The 20,782-nt window shown below is 38.0% G+C and overlaps 1 protein-coding gene across 4 annotated transcripts in view; it reads left to right on the top strand.

Moving 5' to 3' along the window:
• Positions 1–20,782, top strand: part of LDLRAD4 (low density lipoprotein receptor class A domain containing 4) — a 272,480-nt gene that overhangs the window by 60,850 nt on the left and 190,848 nt on the right. The window contains exon 1 of one of the 4 annotated variants that reach the window (XM_066328630.1): positions 17,738–17,756. The exons of the other annotated variants lie outside the window; for them this stretch is intronic. The gene's annotated coding sequence lies outside the window, so the exon portion shown is untranslated. Of the gene's footprint in view, positions 1–17,737; positions 17,757–20,782 lie in introns of those variants that run through there. 4 annotated transcript variants of the gene reach the window in all.

Genomic DNA, 20,782 nt, shown 5'->3' with positions numbered 1-20,782 from the left:
TAGAACTGTAAGTTTGATAGCATATCTTGCAGTATTGCCTAGCAAAATTTTATTTCATTTACCATAACTGTTTAAATGATACTGCATTTATGTATGTTTTCTTTCATCATTCCTTGATTATTGTTCTCTGGGCTTCTTCAGTGCATTAACAACTTGAAAGTTGTTTTAATATATTATAAATATTCTCATTAATGCATCATTTTAATGACTCCAGGCCTAGATATATTTATTTTAGTTATGAGCCTTTGTACTTAATTTTCCCTCTATTTTTCTGTAGCTACCTGAAATGTCATATGATGTCTTTCAGCTCTTTCCTATTCAGTGACTACAGAACGCTTGTGATTTTGTGCTTAGAGCCATTCCAGCTATCAATTTTCTGGACAGCAGTTATCCTAAATCCACTTCAAACTACAATGAAGTTGCTTGCAGCTTTGTCCCATTCAATATGAAGGAGTTCTTTTAAGTTCTCTTAAATCCCTACTGGGCTTAGAAAAGGATTAACTGTATGGTGGCTGTGTTTGATCTTACTGTTTTCATTATAGTTAGTAAATGTTATTTTTTTCCCCAACGTTTCCTCAAAATGTTTTCCAGTTCTGTTTTCCTCTGAGGCTGGTGATGTCCTGTTCTTAGTTTGCTGCCTTGAGCTTTGACTTGAGTTGCTGGATGGATAACTGCTGGACTGAGAACACTGCAGAAACAGCTTTTAGAAAAATACGTATTTTTAAAATACAATCTCTTTCTCTTTGCTAAAATAACGATGATTTTGATTGGGAGAATATTTTATTTTTATGTTATTTGATTAGGCTTTCTCCTCTATGTCCCAGTCTGCCTTTTGCCTGTAAAGCAAAATAGTAGTAGGGAGCAACACAGTACCATTACAAGTATTATGTATTTTCTTTAGACTACAGCACTTTGGTGTGTATTTGGCTCTTGAAGCTCATCAGGTGCAAGCCTACAGCTCAGATATGGACTGGAATTTGAGGGGAAACCAGTGTACCTTGCACTGAAGTGGAAGCCAGTTTATAGTGGGGATTAACCTTAATTTGGTACTGCTTTGGCCAGTCAGTTTTCTGTGGACAAAATGACTGCGCTGTTAGCATTAGAAGAGAATGTGTGTTGAAAAGCTGAAGGAAAAAAGCTCATAATTTTCTGCACCTGACCTCACAGAGGAACCTCTTCCTTCCCCCAAGCCAACCATGATAAAATGCCATAAATTTTCTCCACATGTTCTAGCTGTGCTTAAGCAGACGATATGGAAGATTTGGAGCTGTAATGAGATACCTTTCCTCCTGAAGAGTGGGACTGAATTTCAGCCTGTTCTTTTCTGAATGTTTTCTTTTGGCTAGACATTCGGATTGTATTTGTTTGACTTTTTTTCTCCACAGGATATCTGCTAGTGAAGGGTAACATTGTTGGATGTACATTTCAGCATTTAATTTTTTGGCTCAATGACCCAAATCTCCTTTTGTTGATGCTTTGGGGAGGGAGTAGATTAGTGTTAGTGGCATGTCTTATGTAAAAGATAAACTTCATCACTTAGTGCTCAAGCCTAAAGAAAAGATGCAAAACAAAGAAAATGGAACATTAGCTAGCTTGCAATATTTATTTTGAAATTGATTTATGCAGAATAAAGTGGGTTTCTCGATGTAACATTCGCTAAAATTTTATAATATAATCATGATTCTTTCTGAGTGCAGAATTGAGTGAAATTTATCATACTGTGATATGGTGATACTGATGCCTTTTAAGAAAAGTTGAATTTTATAATAGGAGGATTGGTTATAAAAACGTTAAACTAAATAGGTAATTTTTTGGTGCAGATCCTTTGGGAAGCACAGTTACACTTGGGCTACAGTCAGTTTGCCTCTGTTTGTAAGATGAAGTTCTTCAAAAGTCACATCCAAATCCACAAGAGTGTGTCTCATTATTGTAACCATTAAACCAAATTTCTTATCCAAATACTTCCTGTTGTCTTGCCTTTTGAAGCAGTGAGCTATGTTGTGTCTTCAAGTTAACAAAAGTGTGACAGTGAAGTCAAAACTAGTTTTTCCTCAGGAATGCCTTCAGTGTGTTTCCGAAAGTGGTGAAGGCAATCAGACACTGGCAAAAGTGCCGAGGGCTTGTAGCCCAAGTTTCTGCTCATTTGCTGTGTTTATTAAAACAGAGAATAAAAAGGACAATTTTTCATTTCTAAGATTTGAAAGTTATATTTTGAAGCAGCTTGAAATGTTTTTAATAATAATGAGCTAGGTCTGTGTCTAGTTTTACGCCCGAAGCTCTTGTGCTACAAAGTGTTTTGGAGTAACTGTGGGTTGCTGTTTGCGATTTGAGCAATGCGGGGAATTTTTGCATTGCGGGAATCCCCTGCTCAGGTGACCGGGATTCAGTGGCCACTAGAGACACCGAGTGCAAAAGCAGTCATTGATTAAGGAGGAGAAATCTCTTACAGACTGCTCTGCCCTCTTTCTCTGTGACCTCAGATCAGTTCATCAGCTCTTTCTTTTGCTGTGTTGCATCTGCGTGCAAAGCGTTGTGTTACTCTTTGGACCAGATTCCCTCCCTTTGTATACCTGTGCTGACTGATTGCACTGGGGTTACTTCTGGTCAGTACAGATGTAAGGTGAGAAGCAAGGTTTCTGTTTACATTGTCAAAGACATTTGATTTCTTTTTAAATTTCAGCATTCAGCTTGTATGTAGAACATAGACCAGTGTTTTCTTAACATGCAAGGTAAGAAGGAAAAAGTTAAGATGATGAACTCTTCAGAATATTAGACTACGAGTAGGTCAAAGGTTAATGTACTAACAGGTGAGGTGCTCTGGAAATCAGTGTCTTCCCTGTACGGTGCTAAGTTTTACATGCTTATGAATTTTGGATATGCAGAGGAGCTCCTGGATGTCAGTGAGGATGTCAGTGATGTTTCACACTTCAACTCTGTTGTACAAGGAAAGGCCATTGCGGTCCACGGTGTTCCTCCTCTGGATATGCTAATGCACTGTGAAAGTGCACATCATGCCTGGATGGGCCCTGCTGATAAAATACTGCCTTGAGATCTCCCAAAGTGCTAATGTGTCAAAGTGCCCGTGAGCAGAGGTGAACAATACTGCTTCGTAAAGGTCACGTCTGCTGAAGTTAGCTACCGCGTCCTTCTCGCGTGGGGCTGGGCTCCACTCGGGAAAGTTCTGCTGTTCTTTGCCAACTCAAAGTCCACAGTTCAATGGGTGGAATCAATAGGGCTGATAAAGTGCCTTAAACTTGACAGTGGGAAAGAAGCAAACACTGAGAGCTTTAAAGCCTTACTTAGCTGGCTCTTTGGGTTAGGGTGGTTGTCTGATTTAGAGTCTTGCCTACTGCAGTGTTCCCCAAAGTGTGTTACCTGTTTTGGAATTGCCTAATTCTCGTTTCCAGGTTTCCTATGTTTCTTTACCTTCTAATGAGAAAAACTCTTCCGCTTCTTGCGATGATTCCTGGTAGTTGCCTAGGACCATTTTCCAAGCAAAATTAGTAGTTACTCTTACTGGTGGATGAACACATTTAAAATAACTCCCAAAAAACCAGCTACCTTATAATTTTCTTTAATGTTACATTTTCAGTTGCACTTGACTCTTCCTGGGTATTTAAAGCCTTATGCCTTTTTTTCCTCTAAGGCTTTTAATATTTAATGTCATTTATAAAATATTGTGAGTATGTGTATAATTTGTGTATGTAACATTAAATAATAAAACAGGTGCAAGTAAAGTATAATTTCAGTTATGCTCTTGCAATTTTATTTGGGACCTGGTTATTCTTAAATGCTTTCCATGAAACATGTATATGTAAAACTTACACATGTTAATATCGCTAAAAAAAAAAGAAAATCTTCAAATAACTTTTAGCTGCAATGCAATGTATCAGACTTGTCAGCTGTTTCTAGTGTCTTGCAGGGCATTTGAGTTCATAGATAACCTCTCATCCTGGACTTCGTTATTTACAGAAGTATGTGTCCATCATGCACACTGTATCATTTCAGACCTAAATCTCTGAGTTCTAGATGATCTGTAAGGAAGAGACATTCCCCAATTAGTGAAGAAAAGGTTTATCTCTCCTCTCTAGTTAGGGGATTACAGTCTGAAGCAAAACTCTGCAAAGAGGAGATGCTCTTCCTACTTTAGTTTTCTGTTTTGTTTCTCCATGCATAACCATTCCTTCACCCCAATGGGTTACCTTAGAAGTTCTGATTCACCAGAATGGTCTGTTCTCTAAATGTTCGCTTAAAAAGGAAAAGCATTCTGAGTCCGCTTTTAGGAGTATGTTTAAGTAATGTTCATTTTTCTGTTCAACTAGTGTTTTCATTGCTAGGCATTTAAAAGATAGATGAGAGTTAATCTTTCAAGCAAATAATTCCCTGATTGTTTCTATGCACCACGGTTGTTGCTTATTTAAGTTAGGCAAGCCACTGCCCAGCATCACAGTGTTTTGTTTGGCCTTGATTTTTCCATTTCCTATGTCTGTTGAAGACTGACTGATAGGTTGGGTAATTCCAAAATTGGTATCTTACCTTTCCATTTTCTTTTCTGTTTCTCTTTGAGGGTCTGGTTGCAATCAGGGCTGCTGCCTCACTGATTAAAGTAAGTTTATTCTGAAACACTCACAAAGTAGATACTGGATGATTTATGTACCGTGCGAACTGCAAGGTGCCTGGCTTCCTACAGAACAGTCCTTCTTTGTGTATGTAAATAGAGTGTAGGGATCTCCCTCCATAGAAAATAATTGTTAGGGTTGAGAAAGACCTCTAAGATCATCTAGTCCAACCATTAACCCAGCACTGACAAGTCCACTAAACCATATCCTTAAGCACCACATCTACGTGTTTTTTGAATGCTTCCTGGGATGGTGATTCAACCACTTCCTGGGGAGCCTGTTCCAGCACCTGACCACCCTTTCGATGAAGAAATTTTTCCTAATATCCAATCTAAACCTCCTCTGGTGAAACTGCTAAAACTTGCAGCACCTTGCAATTCTGTTAGGTCCGTGCTCCACAAGGTCATTCTTACGATATTGGTGTAGCTTCAGCTGACAAATGCTGTTTCCAATGCACTTGGGTGCTTGTTTAGCATTTGTGCTCTGTCTTTGAAGTCTTCTCTTATTAGAAAACCCAGTGGAAGAGCCACCAGCGTCTCCAGTGCTCTTATTTTCTACTGCTCTAAAGCATCTGTTCTGTGGCATTTGTTGGGAGCAATGCTGGGTCCTGGATGGCTTGGGCCTCATCCAGCCTCAATCCCTCTGAAGGGCTGAAACTGTGAGAACAAGGGAATGGCTCGATTTTGTCAGCTTTTAAAATTTTCTTTTGTCTAAGAACACAACCTAAAAATCAAATAGAACCAACCCCTCTTTCTCCTAGGGCTTGATGTCTCATTGAATGCACTGGGGCATAAAGACAGATCGTTCACATTACTTGTTGCTTGGTACACCAAGAGTGATGTATCACACATGACTATGTTTAACCACAGCTTTTAATTACACGACAATTTGTTAAACATGGCATTTTAAAATGTTTGCAAATTTTGAACAGCAGCAAAATAAAACTGACGTTGGTTTATAGTAAAAGTAAATAAAGTATCTTCCTAACAGTATCCCATGTGGCTAGATACATTTTCCTTTTCCATGAAATTCTTGTTATATGGTTCAGTGGAAAACTCAGTAAACTGTGCCACTTTGTTTCACTTGCTTAGTGTTCGAAGAATGATGACTAATGGGAGTAAATTTGATTTTAAACCCCAAAATGTACAAAAGTAGTACAGACTAGATAGCAGTCAGGACAAAGATCCTGAAAAGAATTTGAATTTACAGAAGAAAGTTGCAAATAAAATCTTAAGTAGTGTGGGTACATACAAAGTGGGAGTTACCATGATGGATGTACACTTGACTAGATGGCAAGTCCAAAAACAGTATTTGGGTGTACTGAAAGTAAGGCACTTCTACCTAGCATAGGCCATTTGGTCAGTTTTAATGTAGTCCAGGAGAACTTTACTCTCTGCACTAATTGGCTGATCCAGGCTCTTAGTTGGTCTCCCATACTATCTAGCGGAGCTATTTGATTCTTTGCCTACATGTGGGTTGGTTTTTTTGCCCTTGCATTTCAGCAGCTTCCTCTTTTCATCTCAGTGTTTTTGTAATTCAGCAAAGATGATGTGTACACCTGGTAAATTTTCTTCTTTCTTCTCTAAGCATTGGGATGGGGAGTTACTCAGGAAATGCAGTACATCCCTATTTGCTTTTGTTAAACAAAAGCCAACCTCGGTATTAACTTTTCCAGATGTTTTCCTGAGTTATCCACAGAAAACATCCTCAGTAATTTTCTTCTAGCAGTGCAGGCTGGGCAGTTGCATTGGCAGGAGGTCAGCCAATAATGTACCACTTCATATTCAGGTTTATAGTCATGCACAAGTAACACAGGAATGATTTTTTAATGAATGGGTAAGCAGTTGACAGTTACAACTGAGACCTCGGATTGATAACTTATTAATTATCAGCTATATATATATTTATCTTTCAAAGAAAACACCATGCTAATTGATAGCCACCTTTTCTTTATAATGATTAATAATATAAAATTAATTGTCTACAGTGAGTATAAAAAAAGAGATGATCTATCCTAATCAATTATAAATGAAACCGTAATATCTGGTAAGTGTGACAGTGATCTCTGAAAATAATTTCTTAAAAGGAACATATTTTTGAGTAATATTATTTTCCTAAACATTACTGTTGGGAATTGACTGGTGCTAAAGATATCGAGCATTTTAACCTTCTTTTTACCAGTGTTTGAACTGCCTCCTTTTTTCCCCCCACTTCTTTTCACTTAGCTAAATGGTAGACTTCTCCTGTGCTTTTTTGGGTGGAAAGTAGGGTTGAGTCTGGGGGTGAGGATGGAAAGAAAAATGGAATTAAAACATAATTTTGAGAAAATATTTTATTTCTAGACTGAATGTCATTTTGTCTCATACACTGAGCTGCTGCACCTACTTTTCCCATCCTTTTTCTTCCTGAAAGGTTCTGCTTGAGGCCCTGATGACCTCCCTGACCACCCTTCTTCACCACTGACCTCTGAGCTACCACTCCCACTTAGAGGTTTAAATGTGTCCTGCCTATGGAAGGTTGTATTTGCCCTCTCACTGTTTTTTTTCAAGCTTCTTTCCTTGCTTCAGTGTGGGGAAAATTCTGGTAACAGGTAGCCAGTAGCCAGTGAGGGTTTACTAAGTGTGTCACTCAAAAGTAGCAGGAGGAGTTTGATGGCGCTGCACAAGGCAAAAAAGAAATTTCCCGAGTTACAGAGGAATGGATTCTTTGAATTGAAAGGAGTGCACACCTCAGCAGTGAACTTTAAGGACTAAATTTTTTTAATTAAAAACAAAACAAAACAAAAACAAAAAACCCAAAAAACAACAACAAAAAAACACCCACCTTTTTAGACAGGTGTCCCGTTGGGTCTCTTGCATAATGTGTTTCCATGCCTTCTCTTCTGTGCCTGTGATGGGGAAGTGAGTTGATATACATCTGCCTGCTGTTTACAAGATCCACATTGTGAGTAAGGAGGGGCAAAGAGAAGAACGTGCCCCTTTTTGTCAATTTTTGGTGGTGTTTTGGCGCTACTTGACTCTGGGATCCCTTTAATGATGATACACTAATCTGTTAAAGAGGAATGTCCTCATATCTCCTTCGAATGGAAGGGTCATTGTACTTGATTTGTTTGCTGTAGTTGTAAGCTCTCTGGGGTAATGACCTTTCTTGTGTGGTTTGTACAGTGCTGTGTTTACTCTTGATGTCCTGCAAATTGCTGTAAAAAATAATACAGAGAGTAATGTAGCAGCATTTACCTCTTATTCTTTTTCCATATCCAATGTGATAAAGTTATACAGTTATGATTAAAGAAGATACAGAGATAATGTAGTCTAAGTGCTGTTGTTTCCGAGGAATTAGAAACCATTTGACAATCTTTAAAGTAATATTTTTTATATTCAATGAAGATGGATATGTAAAGTTGGGTTTGAAAAATTCTACTTTTATGTAGCTATTTTCCTAGTTTTGTGGCTGTTTAAAAATATTTAGTTAACATATCTATAGAGTCCAGTAATGTTTCAGCATGTGCTCTTTAAAAGGTCTGTCATAGTTACTTTCCTTCAGGTATTTATGAACATAGGAACCAAAATAAGATTGATTACAATTACATAAAAATTAAGTATCTTAAAATTTGATCCAAGTTTTGTCTTTTTTTTTTTTTAATGGTGAAAGTAATGATAATTTTTCCCATTTCAGAACCTAGATATTAATTTTTGCAGTGTTTTTGGTAGTATTTAGTGGTTTTTTAAGACTTCAAATTGCAGACTCAGTGCGTTATATAATAAATTTAATCCAGAGAAAAACTGGAAAATTGTTCTGAGGCAGCCTGATTATTTCATTATTTTTTTAAGTGCCATGATTTTGGGAATTGCAACCTGTGCCTTTTGAAAGAGGGAGCTTTGTGATACACGGGGTGCCATGTATTGAACAGATACTGATATTGAATGGCTGCTGCTGTGCTGCGGTAACAAATCCCCTTATGAATGGCTGTGGAAAGTTTAAAGGTTATTATCTTGTGTTTGTTTACTTTGTAAAGATAAGATTTCAGAGAAAATCGAAGGGTACTGTCTGAAATTCCCAGTCATTGCAGTTCCATGGACAGCATCGATCCCTTCCTAGAGGTTGCCAGGGACTCATTGTCTCCCTGTTCATTACAGGCTGCTGCTGAAATCTCCAATATTTCAGGTTTGCAATTCTTTTATTGTTGTTTTGGCAGTTTGTCAAAATTAAATGGCTTAACCAAATCAATACGCTGTCTTGCTCGGTAACATCTGCATTTCACGTGTCAAGATATTTTGCATTTCAAATGCAGTCACAATGGAACGAGCCATGGTGATTGCAAAAAGAGCCTTTTGGCCCTCCGAAGCCCTCTGACTGTAAGGAAACTTTCTGGAAAATAAACTTTGCTCAGTTATGCAATCACAGCTTCCACTGAGATCAGTGGTGATTGCACTCATGCGCCCGTGGGGAGGAGTGAGTCGGTAAAGAATAGATTCAGCAAGGTCAGAGACAGAATATAAGCTACAATGATAATGAATTTTTGCTTCATTTAGAACAACTGTTTGTGTGTGTGTCTGTTTATTGGTGAGACAACTAATTGCATAGTAAGAAATAAATAAACAACTTCCTCTGTTGGGATGGGCCTCTCTTTCCACAGGGATGACGAAGCTTTTCTCACCAATTTAAGCTGTGGTGATATGTGGCTTTAGATACATGTTTATCATTAGCTAAAATAACACAGCTGTTAAGACAAGGTTTATTGCCATACTTGTTCTGCATGCTAAGCACATTCTGTGTACATGTCAAACAAAATGCCAATTTAATCGGCCCCCTCAGAGTTTCCGAAGGAGTGATGATGAAAGTTTGGCAAGTTTATTTGCACCGTTCTGTACAAAATCTGCACGGCCATTATCTCCAGACACTTGCAATATGAAAAATGCCAATGGTGTTTTTACATACTTAAGAGACTAATAAGCTACAGATGTCAAAACTGTAAAGTTGAATTATCTTGAGCATGTGTGAATATAGCAATACAGTTTTTTTAGATTTGTGTGGAGTTATTCTTAAGCTGTGTTTTAGTACCCAGAGCTGTTTGTAGCATTTCTGAATGACCACTGATTTAGGGAAATTATTGTCTGAATTGAGAACCCATCCTATAAGGAAAAATGAAAATTCCTTATTAAAAGTAGTCTTTAATTTCTTCTTAATTTGTTTGGAACAAGAATGTAGAGGGAAGTAAACAAAAGGAAAATGGCTTGGTTTAGACAATTGTCTCTACATCGTTGCCTGACACTCCAGTAATAAACGCAGCAGGTTGGCACATTCAAGTTGCCAGACATATACAGTGGTGAAAAGCTGTCTGTCTGTCACAGAATAAATGGAGTCCAGTGCAAATGGTCAGGATGTTCCCCTGCTTCTGTTTGTGCAGTCAGTTTACTTTTTGCTTCATTTAACTATCCACCCTCTGCAGCCACACTGGTATAGTAGCTATAGCTTTTCACAGAATAAAACTTTATTCTTTCCAGGCAACATCCAAAGTATTTAATAGTATACTTTATAATTTTCATTTTTCCTTCACATCAGATGACAGTTTGAAGAACTCAGGCTGAGGGAAAGGGAAATTCAGGCTAACATTTTTCACAGAGTCTATTTTGGGCATCAGCTCTGGGTGCCAAGCTTCAGAGGGAGGCTTTGACTTAAAGAGAAATCCTGTGCTCTTACCTTGTGCTCAGTCAGGTTTGAACTACAGGATTCAGCACCTCTGTCAGGCTTTTAAATCTTTCAGACTGAGTACCCCAATTTAGTTACTCTTTTTGATAGACTGACTTATGTGGGCTGCCAGAGGTCAAATGAACCCACCCAGAATCAGACAAGAAAAAAACTTGTCTGAATGCCCAGTTTTGTGCTTAACTTTCAAGACTGTCTTCTTGGGCCTCTCAGAAAATCTCTTCTTTAATGACAAGCCAGGAAATCTTTTAACCAGACCTGAACTAACCGTTTATGTACCCCTTTTTAATGCTTTCCAGACTAACAGTAATCTTCAAATACTGTTTTTCATGCATGGGTTTCTTGAATTTATTGCCTTTCTTTTTTATTTTGGTCTCGTTTATTCAACTCAAGTTAGTATTTGAAAAATAAGGAGATAAAATACAGAGAACTTACAAAACATGGATAATTTTGTAGCCATGATTACATGTTAATGCCAGTGTGTCTCTAATCAATTAAGTGTTTCCATCACAAGCGAGGAATTATTCAGTCAGGATTACTGAGTTCACAGGACAAGTGAAGGACTTCCATGGTACACCCAAGAAGTGGATGATACTTTCATGAAGCCAAATGCAAATGTTTCCATTACAAGGTAATGGACAGCAGTGACTGACCAGCATCCTTAATTTTTACATTTTTTTCTGTTAATCCCTGATCAGATAATTGCTCAAGGAATTCGCAATGCCAGCAAAACACGGCTATGTTATTCTCAAGGGAAAGGTAGCTTATTGATATTTTAAATGTCAGTCCTCCAAGTGTATGAAACTAGTTTCCTCTGCATACAACATGTGTGCTTGCTGTTAAGAATTAACTACCTCCTCACCTATCCTGAAAATTATTCATGTCAGCCTACCTAAGCACAGTGCCAAATGATGCAAAACCTTTACCCAGTTTTGTTCTTCCATCCCTATATGTTACTGGGATTTCCGTGCTTATTGTAAAGATTTTCTGTGAAAATGAAGAAATACAACATAGGCACAGTTGGAAGGAGGTTAATTTGTTTTCAACTGATGGATGCTTTTCCATTCATGTGTTACTAAGTTCTTTGCTCCTGACAAGTTATAACTGAAAATTAGTTGGGCTGGAGGTGGATATTACAACGAACAAACAGACTAGAAAAAAAAACAAAATACAAAACCAAACAAACAGAAAATTAATTTCAAATTACTGGATTTAGCAGAGTTGAAGTGACAGTGTCCTGCTGTCCCGTTAAGACCACGGTATCGAACAAAACCTTGTTTAAGCAGCTGCAGGAAGCTTGCACTTCCCTATAGTCAGTTTTAGTTTTAAAATCTTTGTACTTGTTTGCTGGCAGCTTTTTTTGCTGTTGTAGTAATGATAAGGAGCCATGACCTGGGAACTGGGGACATTGCTAGCCAATAGATAGCAAGATTAGAAGAAAAAAGCATGTTTCATGCTTTAATTGATGGGTATGTGACTGTGTGTTGTGTTGTAAGCTTGAATTCCAACAGCAGGTAACAGTCAAGTTCAATTTTATTATTGTAGTCTGAAAATGTGAATTCGGGTGCTTTTAGTTACCTGGCACTGTTGTGTTTTGATGAAGAAGCCAGTTGTTTGCTCCTGCTGTTTGCTGCAGGGATAGAGAACTGATATTTGTAGCAGGGTGTAAACAGGAGGGAATGGGAAAATTATATTAGGTAATGCTGTATGTGGTAGTAGGAGTGTTTGAGGTCAGTATTATTCAAGCAGTTGGCTGATTTGATGCTGGCTGTGATGATTTTCTGCTCACAAACAAGTTGTCTAGAAACCCTTTAATCACATCACCCGTAGGTATCCACAAGTTTTTTATGTAGAAATATTCACAGAGATGAATGCTTTATGACTGCCTTTAAGAATACCTTTTGCAGCCAAGAAATATCATGATTCCAGGCTCATGGTGTGATTTTTGGGCTTGTCCTGTGCTGGGCCAAGAGCTGGACTGGATGATCCTTTTGGGTCCCTTCCAACTCATGGTGTTCTCTGATACTATGATTCTGTAGGTGTATTTGTTAGTGGTTATCATCATATGCACGTGTTTCTATGTCTCTTGTACATTGATGCAAGTGATTTTCCTTTTTTGCCAATAGTAGTTTTGTAAAGTTACAGGCAGCCAGTTCTGTACTGCTACTCAACACATTCCTCTAAAACAGACTTAGAGAAAGGTCTTAATCTTGTCTGGGGAGGGGATAAAGATCTCTTCTGCAGAACATGGTGATTCATCTTGCTGTGCTCAGTGAGGCCAGCCAGATTCTAGGAAGTTGCTGAGCTGCTGAAACTTCTCTGCATAAGCTTTCAGCTCTGAAAAATACTTCTCTGCTCCTTGATTGGGGTATTGTTGTTCTTAGTCATCAGAGCCCGGGATCTCACCACGCACCTCTGCCATGTGTGTAAGAACAGAACTTCGTGCTGGGGAAAATGTAGATGAAAAACAGGTTTTGTTTAAGTGTTGGGAAGCCGTTAGTCATTCTTACCACCACTGACTGCAAAGTATCACAAAATAGTAGCCATTTCTTTTGAAAACGCTCTCCCTTGCTTATAAATTTCCCTTACTGACTTAGAGCGAAAAGCAGCTGTTGAGGACTTCAAAGATATTTGTCCTCTGGTAGCCTGGTGTCAGTTCAAGGAGGAGACATCTTTTCAGCAGGTGAAAGAGGCTGCTAAAGGCTTATGGGAATTCTTTGCTTGGCAATTTCTGCCGCGGCTATGGAAGTTTCCTTCTTGCATATCAGCTGAAGAAAGATGAAGAATAAGTGGATTTGTGCATGTGACTTTAGAGCTGACCTATCAGAAACATAAGGTTAAAAAAACAACAAAGTTTTTAGGAGGGCCATGTGATCTTTCTGTAGGTCAGTGTACAATGACTGTGTAAGCCCCAGGATTTTCATTTCAACACCAGGCAGCATCTAGTACCACTTGCAACATCTCATGGCCCTGGGCTACGGGGCAAACATGACAGCCACAGCTGTGATGTTTGGGTCCTGCATTGTGTAGCTAGTCAAGAGTTTCATCAGCTGCAACACGTAGTGATAGGGGCAGGGTGCCACTAGATGGTCTCTTTATCTTCAGGAGATACAACTCTACCAGTTTCCTTGGGCAGACCAGAGATAGAGTCATTTACATAATGTCTAAGTTAGATCCTAGATCCTCAAAACAGTTGCTTTCATGACACAAACTTCATCTGAAGGGAGTATCTTTGCAGAGTTGATAGGAACAAGGGTCATTCTGCTTCTTCATGTGTTCTCTCATGCAGCTTAAACCACCTCATGTGATTTAAAGAAACTCAAGTCATTATTGGGCATGTGAAGATTTTGAACCAAGATTTTGTTATAAAGATGTGTCAGGTGGCTCAATCCTTGTTAGTTTCTAATAAGTGCAGTTGTTACTGAGCACGTCTGAGTCAGGAGAGCCTGTGGCTCAGAGCTTGGTGCTGGTCTTTCATGGGCCCACCAGGAAGGGAGGATATGAAATTATGGTGCTTGGTAGGAGTTTTAGGGAATTGTCACGTCAGACACTCCTCAGTGAGAGAAGCAGCAATAACTCTTCCCGAGATTTGTGATCTCTATAGGTCAGCTCTGACAAGAATGCCACAAGCTGTCTTCTGTTTTTGGTCATTCTCTGAATTAGCAAGAAAGTCATTGGGCTTTACCTAGTAACAGTGCGTGCTTGAAATCTTACATTTGATGTCTGAAAGCTCAAGAGAGGAACCTTCTCAGGATTTGTGTTCTGCTTCAGGTTTCTGTTATTTCAGAAGTGACCCCAAAAAGCCATCATTTTATAAGCAGAGAGCAGGCACCTGCTCTACATCTGTTCTTTCTTTTCATCTGTCTTCCAAAGCTCTTCTTATGTTGTTACAGTTATCTATCTTTTGTGTTGCTTGCCAGAAAGTTTGTGGTTCTCAGTTGTCATTTCAGGAGACAAAAGAATAGCAAAAAATCTTCTGTAGCTAGCAAGGTAATGTTAGTTGTGGCTGATGGTTGATGGTATTACTTCTACTGCAGAACATCTTACAGCCTCAGGCATTTGAATAATTTTGACTTTTCTCCTGAGCTCTCTCACCATTTTTATATTCTGCTGGAGCATCAGAGAGGCAGATGGGCCAAGACTGTATCCTCCTAAGGTCTGTTTTAGCTGCAGTTTATGAAACAGAAAAGTATTTTTTGTTTTTTTCCCCACACCAACTCTTTCAAGAGCTTTAATACTAGAAAGAAAAAAAGTAGTAACATGTTCAGGGCATTCAGTGCTTACAGCTTTCTTTGCAACATGTTTGTTGAAAATATCAAAGATGCAAACAATTATCTTTGGTATTGTAAGTGTATCTTTGAAATTTAACTTCAAAAGTGTCAAGATTCATTGCTTTATAATCCATAATCCATCTGAAAATCCAGTAACACTTGTCTGCATGGAAAGCACAAAGTCTTGTCTGACTTTATGGTGGTTAGTAAAAAGTGATGCAAACCACTGTGATTTTTTTCTAAAAGTCCTGAGACTTCAGTTTATCTGTAGTTCTCCGTGATTTACCTTAGCCCTGGGAATTTAGCAAGTCTTAGATGGAGGTTTAATAATATCTGAAGGATGTGGAGAAATTACCTGTGTGAAGGTGCTTGTGTTTCTGGGATAGAGCCTGGATTATTCTGTTTGACAGAGCAGATGCTCTGCAAGTGACTGCTCTGTTTTCTGACACTAGTTTTTTGAGCATATATAAATTGAGTAAATGCACTGCAAGGCAGAATCCCACTGAACTAATTCTGAACTTCTAAAAACTACAGTTTGATAAAGCAAAGATGGTCTTGTAGATAAATTGTCTCAATAAAAAAGAGTAAGATAAAGTAAGTGTAGTATTGCTTTTAATGAGATAATCGGCAGCAGTGTCTTTACTTAAGCATGTCTGTGAGCCTGCATTTCAGATTGAAGAGGTAATGAAGCTGAAGGTAGTGTAGGCTTGTCCACTGGTTTTTGGATGGCACATATGTCTGAAAGGTGTGAAGTTCTGTGATGCCAGGATTATTTTAAAGAAAAAAAAAAAAAAAAGTCTCTTGCGACTGACCTCTTGTGCAATCATCAGCTTGTCACTGATCGAGAGTGCCAGCCAGCTGTGTGGGAAGTGTTTCTGAAGGGTTTTAGGGTTTGAAACTTAGAGTTATGGATGTTAGCTTTCAGAGGTCTTTTAGTTTAAAACTAAAAAAATGGGACCATGTAAAATGGCAGAGTGAGAGCAGTGGTGTGGTATTATTTTCATGTTAGCATATGAAAATGAATATGAGACTGGTAATCTCATTTTTCCAATAGTGTCTAAATGTGGGAAGTTCAGTGTCTGTGAGGGAGAGAAGAAAGAAAATAATGTGAGTGCTATAGCTCTCCATTTCCATCTCATGTAAGAACAGCAGCCATGAAAAAATCCAAATTTCTGGAAAAGAAGGAATGTTTATTACAGAGAGCCTCTAGCAGCTGAACAAAGCCAATACCTATATGTAGGATGATTAACTAAATCACTGTATTTGTGTTTGTCTAAAATGGTCAGGATGAGGTCAGACCTAACTGAACTTTCTAGACCTCCTTCCCTTGTATCAGGGAATTCACCTGGTTCCACACCTGGGTTTTAGATGCATGTATCTTTATTTTGGTAGCTGTGACTTTCAGTGACTATAGTGACCCAAGCAGCTTCTTCCAAGACGGGATTGTGTCCAGTTGAAAAATCAGGAGCCAGCTCAACAGGATTTTACATGCCTGTTACTCCTTCCAAAACCACATTAGCAGAGACATCCTGGGGCTGCAGGGTGTGAGTCTTTCATGAACTGTCCTTAATCTTCAAGGATCTCCCTTTATGCATTTGAAAAATTATTTGTTGCAGTTCTTGACTGGGTATTTTTGCTGGTTGTAAGCTAAGCAGTAGAGCATGACATGAGCACCAGAGACGACCCTGCCTTCCTACAAGTGCTAACCACTGCTCCTAAGTGTCTGTTTCCCTGCATCCTACATTCTATCACTCGGATAAATTAACTCTTTATAATTATTTGGCAAGTAACATTAGTTTTCTTTTGTAGGAAGCAGTAGTCATTACAGAAATGAGTCACAGTACCACAAATGGCAGTGCTCAAAAGCTTTTCAAGCATTAGACCTTATACAGTGAAAAGGAAAAAGCCTGGTTCAGAACCTAAAGAGGGAGAGCAATACCAAAACAGTGATAAGCGAAACAAAAATTTAGGAAAGACAGGTTGGAAGATAAGTGTGGGAAAGGCAGATGAATCACTGAGTTGATGAGAATGGCAGACTCTGTGTCATAGCAAATGCCTGCTCCATGAACAAAAGAATTAACAAGGTAGTAAATGTTGTAAGCACATCTTATATAAGACTTAGTGTTTCATGTTAAAGAAGAGATTATTATGATTGCTGTAATGATGTTTTCATGAAGAAGAAAGGGATTTTTGAATAAAAACTTTGTCCAGTGCATTAGTGCCACAAGAATAAACTTGATTGAAAAAATGCGTTTAATTTTGGAGTAAGAATTTGAGTCATCCTTTGAAAAAATTACCATGGTGATAGCAAATTAGGCATACAGAGTATTTGGGGTATTTATATAGTTGAAGTGGCAGGTCACTCCAAACTGTAGAGAATAATAAAGATTAAAGTGCTACAATATTAATTTTCCAAGTGTAAGCACTGTAGTTTGGAATAAGAAGAAGCTGCACGATGAGATTAAGCCATATAAAGCTCTACAATAAATAGTGCAACCAGTAGGAAATGCTACTGTTTACTTTTAGAGCATTTTCATTAATATATATTAAAATACTGGTTGTTTCCAGGTGAATGAATCTGTCTTGCATTAGCTGAGACACTTGTCGCAGTTTACCAAATTCTGTGTAAGCATAAATAAACAAACCCAATCAGTCAAGATCACTGCATCACAAAATATGCTTTATTTTGGCAAGTCTACTTCGTTTTAATTGCATATGGTCTCAAACTTGAACCCTAGGTCTAAAAACCTCAGGAGAAATTTGAATTGGAGTTTAGACTTCACAGATTTTATTTTCTTAGTTAGAAAATGCTTCCAGACTTTGGCCTGCGCCACATATTTATTCATGAGAAACAAGCCTTTTATATTAGGTGTTATATAAACACGTGTCAAAGACCCAGCATTATTTTTTATTGAGCTGCAAATAACATGTGCAGTTGGGAGTCAGTTTTTTTTATTTACTGATTGCTGCTGGCATGCTGGTCCCCAGGCTGAATAGGCAAGAGGGGGTCTGCACTGAGGGGAGCACACAAACTTCCAGCAAAGAGAAATATGGCCAAAAAGTACTCGTCTGCCTTCTTCCTCTTTCTTTTCTGCTCAGCCTTCCTGATTGAAGGAGACTTGTCTATGAGGTGTTTTCTTTAACAAGTAATTAGTTTAGGGTGGGTATCCTTGTTTGGTGGTATGGCAAATTCTAAAGGAACCTGTGGCCCTTGGCAGTGCTGGGACAAGACAAGTTCACCACCTGTCTTGCAAGGACATTTGACAGCAAGGGCATCCTTCCTGAGCTACTTGCTGCTATAAAGCCCTTCCAGTCTTTGGTTCCTGGTGGGAATGCAGGGCTCATTGACCTTTCATTTCAGTGGAGTTCCTGTTTTGTGCTCTGAGCATCTGGAACTCTGCCATTGTCTTGAATAGGAATGATTGCCTTCATAAGCAGATTTTGCAAATATAGGTCTTAGCCAGCATGGTAGACATTTTTCTTCAAAGAACAAGTAAAAACTGCTAAAGCTGCACCTGGAATTCGAAAAAGAGACTTTGAATCTGACATGGAATTTCCTAGTGGAATTTGTCTTGAAAGACCTCAGAATTTGGGCCCCATTTGTAGCAAACCCAGAAATTTCTCAGGAGAGATAGTTGTCAATACTTACAAATCCAGCTCTCAAAGTGCTTATTGTTTGCCATTTTTACCTATTTATTTCAGATTTTTTTCCCCTATCTGGAGTAGGCCAATGGAATTTATGCTGCTGTAGTGCTTTCTGTGCTAGTTCTGCAAAGCTAGTTAAACTTTTCTGTCTTAGCATAATGTTGATGGCATTGACAATAAGCATAAATGAAGAAGCAGATGAGAATTTTACAACATCAGATTATAGAAATCATAATGTAAACATGTAATACACTGGATTAATCAAATGGTTTTCCAGTGTGATGGATTTTTTGTGCTGATTACATTAACCTGTCTTCCAAACATATATGGGATATACCCTGGTCCCTGTCTTGGTAGTTTTGTGGTTTTACATGATCAGTTACTTCTTGACTTTTTACTTGGGAGGCAGTAATTTGTAATATTACTGCTTTAAATGCTTTCTCTGATCACTTTTTCTGAGATCATTTGGCATTATTTCTCACACTGTCTTTTCTGCTAATGTGCTTTTCTGAAAGGCAGTTGGAAAAATTTTGCTGGTTTCCCATTTATCACTTGTGCTGTAGTTACCAGGAAATTAGATGGATACTACGGACTTGTATAATGCTTGAATTTTTCCCTTGGCTTTCTGTTGTTTCATATTCAATACCAAAGAGAGGAAAATAATTCCAGGCTTTTTAAAATCACCCTCTTGTTCACTGGAAAAACAAGGGAAAATCTTCTTCATGCACAGAAGTGAATAGAGAACTTTCAGCACACCAAGTTCATATTTTCTGATGTTTGCTTTTTAACCCTCAGTGAATTTCTGGTTCAGAGTTTAGTGGCGGAGAAAAACTTCTGTATGTGTTATTAAAGATAAATTATATTTCTATTCCTGAAGCATTCAGTTGCCTGTTAAAAACTGACATTTCCTCTGTCACATAGATTTGGTTGGTTTGTTTAATAGAGCACTTAAGTGACTTTTTATGCACTGGGATTTTCTCCAACGCTGAAGATGATTTTGTTCCATTGGATTTTTAAGCATTTGAAAATTGGAATAAGAAAGGCAGCATTGTTTAGGGCCCTGGCTGGGATTTTAAAAACAGGAACAACTCGTAGCATTCCTTATTAAATTTAATTAATTGCTGCTTGTGGGCAATATGGCTGAGTTATCGTTACAGTGAGACCAATAACTAACATAATTTGGAGTTCTATATGTTCAGACCTTAGTTAGAGCTTTGCCTAAGAATAGTTTGATTATTTAATTGAAAAAAAAAGTCTTTCTTTTATTTCAAAAGGGTGTTGAAGAAACATCTCACTTGTGGATTTATAAAGCTTTTGGTGATTCTGTTGGCTAAATTTTCAGTAAGATTTTAGGTTTATTAGCAATTTAAAGGAATCTTTACAATTTGGTAGCTGCTTAATAGAGAGATACAAGCCATTAATTTGATCTCAGTCTGTTTTCTGTAGCGCAGATGTTCGCGTTACAAAAATCATTATTGTCTACCGGTAATCAGTGCTCCTGTTGGAAAAGCCAATATAGGAGTGGGGAACTAAATGAGTGTCTGAAGTCTCATCTTATTCTACAGACAGTCTTTCCAGCTGAGCAATAAAGGAGGCTGTGTGAGGAAAGGCACCTTTGGTGCATCTGAGATGTCTGTTCCACGGCTAAAGGGAATTCTCCAGCCTGACCGTTCACTCGCTCAGCACCAAGCCTTTATGCAGTGAATAATTATTTTTAATGAATAGCACGGGGACTAAATCCTTACGACTTAGTTATTTCTCAAGTGTACTCAAAGTCTGTTTCCATAGTGAATATGAAGTTGTAATTTGTGATATGAGTTTGAAGTAATGTAGCTGTGCAAACCTTTTTATGCTCAGATGAAACATGCCAAATGTTTTAGAAAGGTTTGCAGTTGATTATGAGAAGACAAAGCTTAGGAGTTCATTGTGATCCTTTGCTGAAAATGAAAATAAATATACACAGTGCTACCCTAAGTCTTAGTGTATTTAAGTATCCATGCTTGGAAAATGCATAAAATGGAAGATGTACTGATTTCTTCAAGCTCTGTTCTCATTGTATAAGGCATAATGCTCTTGGGTTTACCTATAAAATTATGAAATGAATATGGGTCCCCTTGGTAAAATTTCACTCAGAGTGAAGTTATTAGTAAAATTCCCAGTGAATGAAGTGAGGGCAGAATTTCAGTGACACATGGGACACTTAAAATGCAGTGCAAGGTTAAAATATAAACCAACCCCCTAATTCATATTTGACAAGTATATAGTATGTCTGTCTCATAAACTTTACATCCTTATTAAAATAAAATGTATTTACTCTTCTTCAAACTAAGTCACATCTCTCTCCAGACAATACTACTAAGTTAAATCAGTGTGAATTTAATAGAAATGAATGCTCACTCTGTTCAATTATCAATTGTCTTTATTGATGTACTAATAAACACCCCTCCAGTTTGACAACCTTTTTATGCTCATTTATGTTTCCTTTAAAATGAATCAGTCTCTTGGCACAAAGTATTAGAAGTTTTAATCCTAAATAGATTA

This window comes from Sylvia atricapilla, chromosome 1 (assembly GCF_009819655.1).
Source record: "Sylvia atricapilla isolate bSylAtr1 chromosome 1, bSylAtr1.pri, whole genome shotgun sequence".
NCBI classification, from domain to species: Eukaryota; Metazoa; Chordata; class Aves; order Passeriformes; family Sylviidae; genus Sylvia; species Sylvia atricapilla.
Note: the sequence above shows the minus strand (reverse complement) of the source record. Positions and strands in the feature narration are given on the sequence as shown.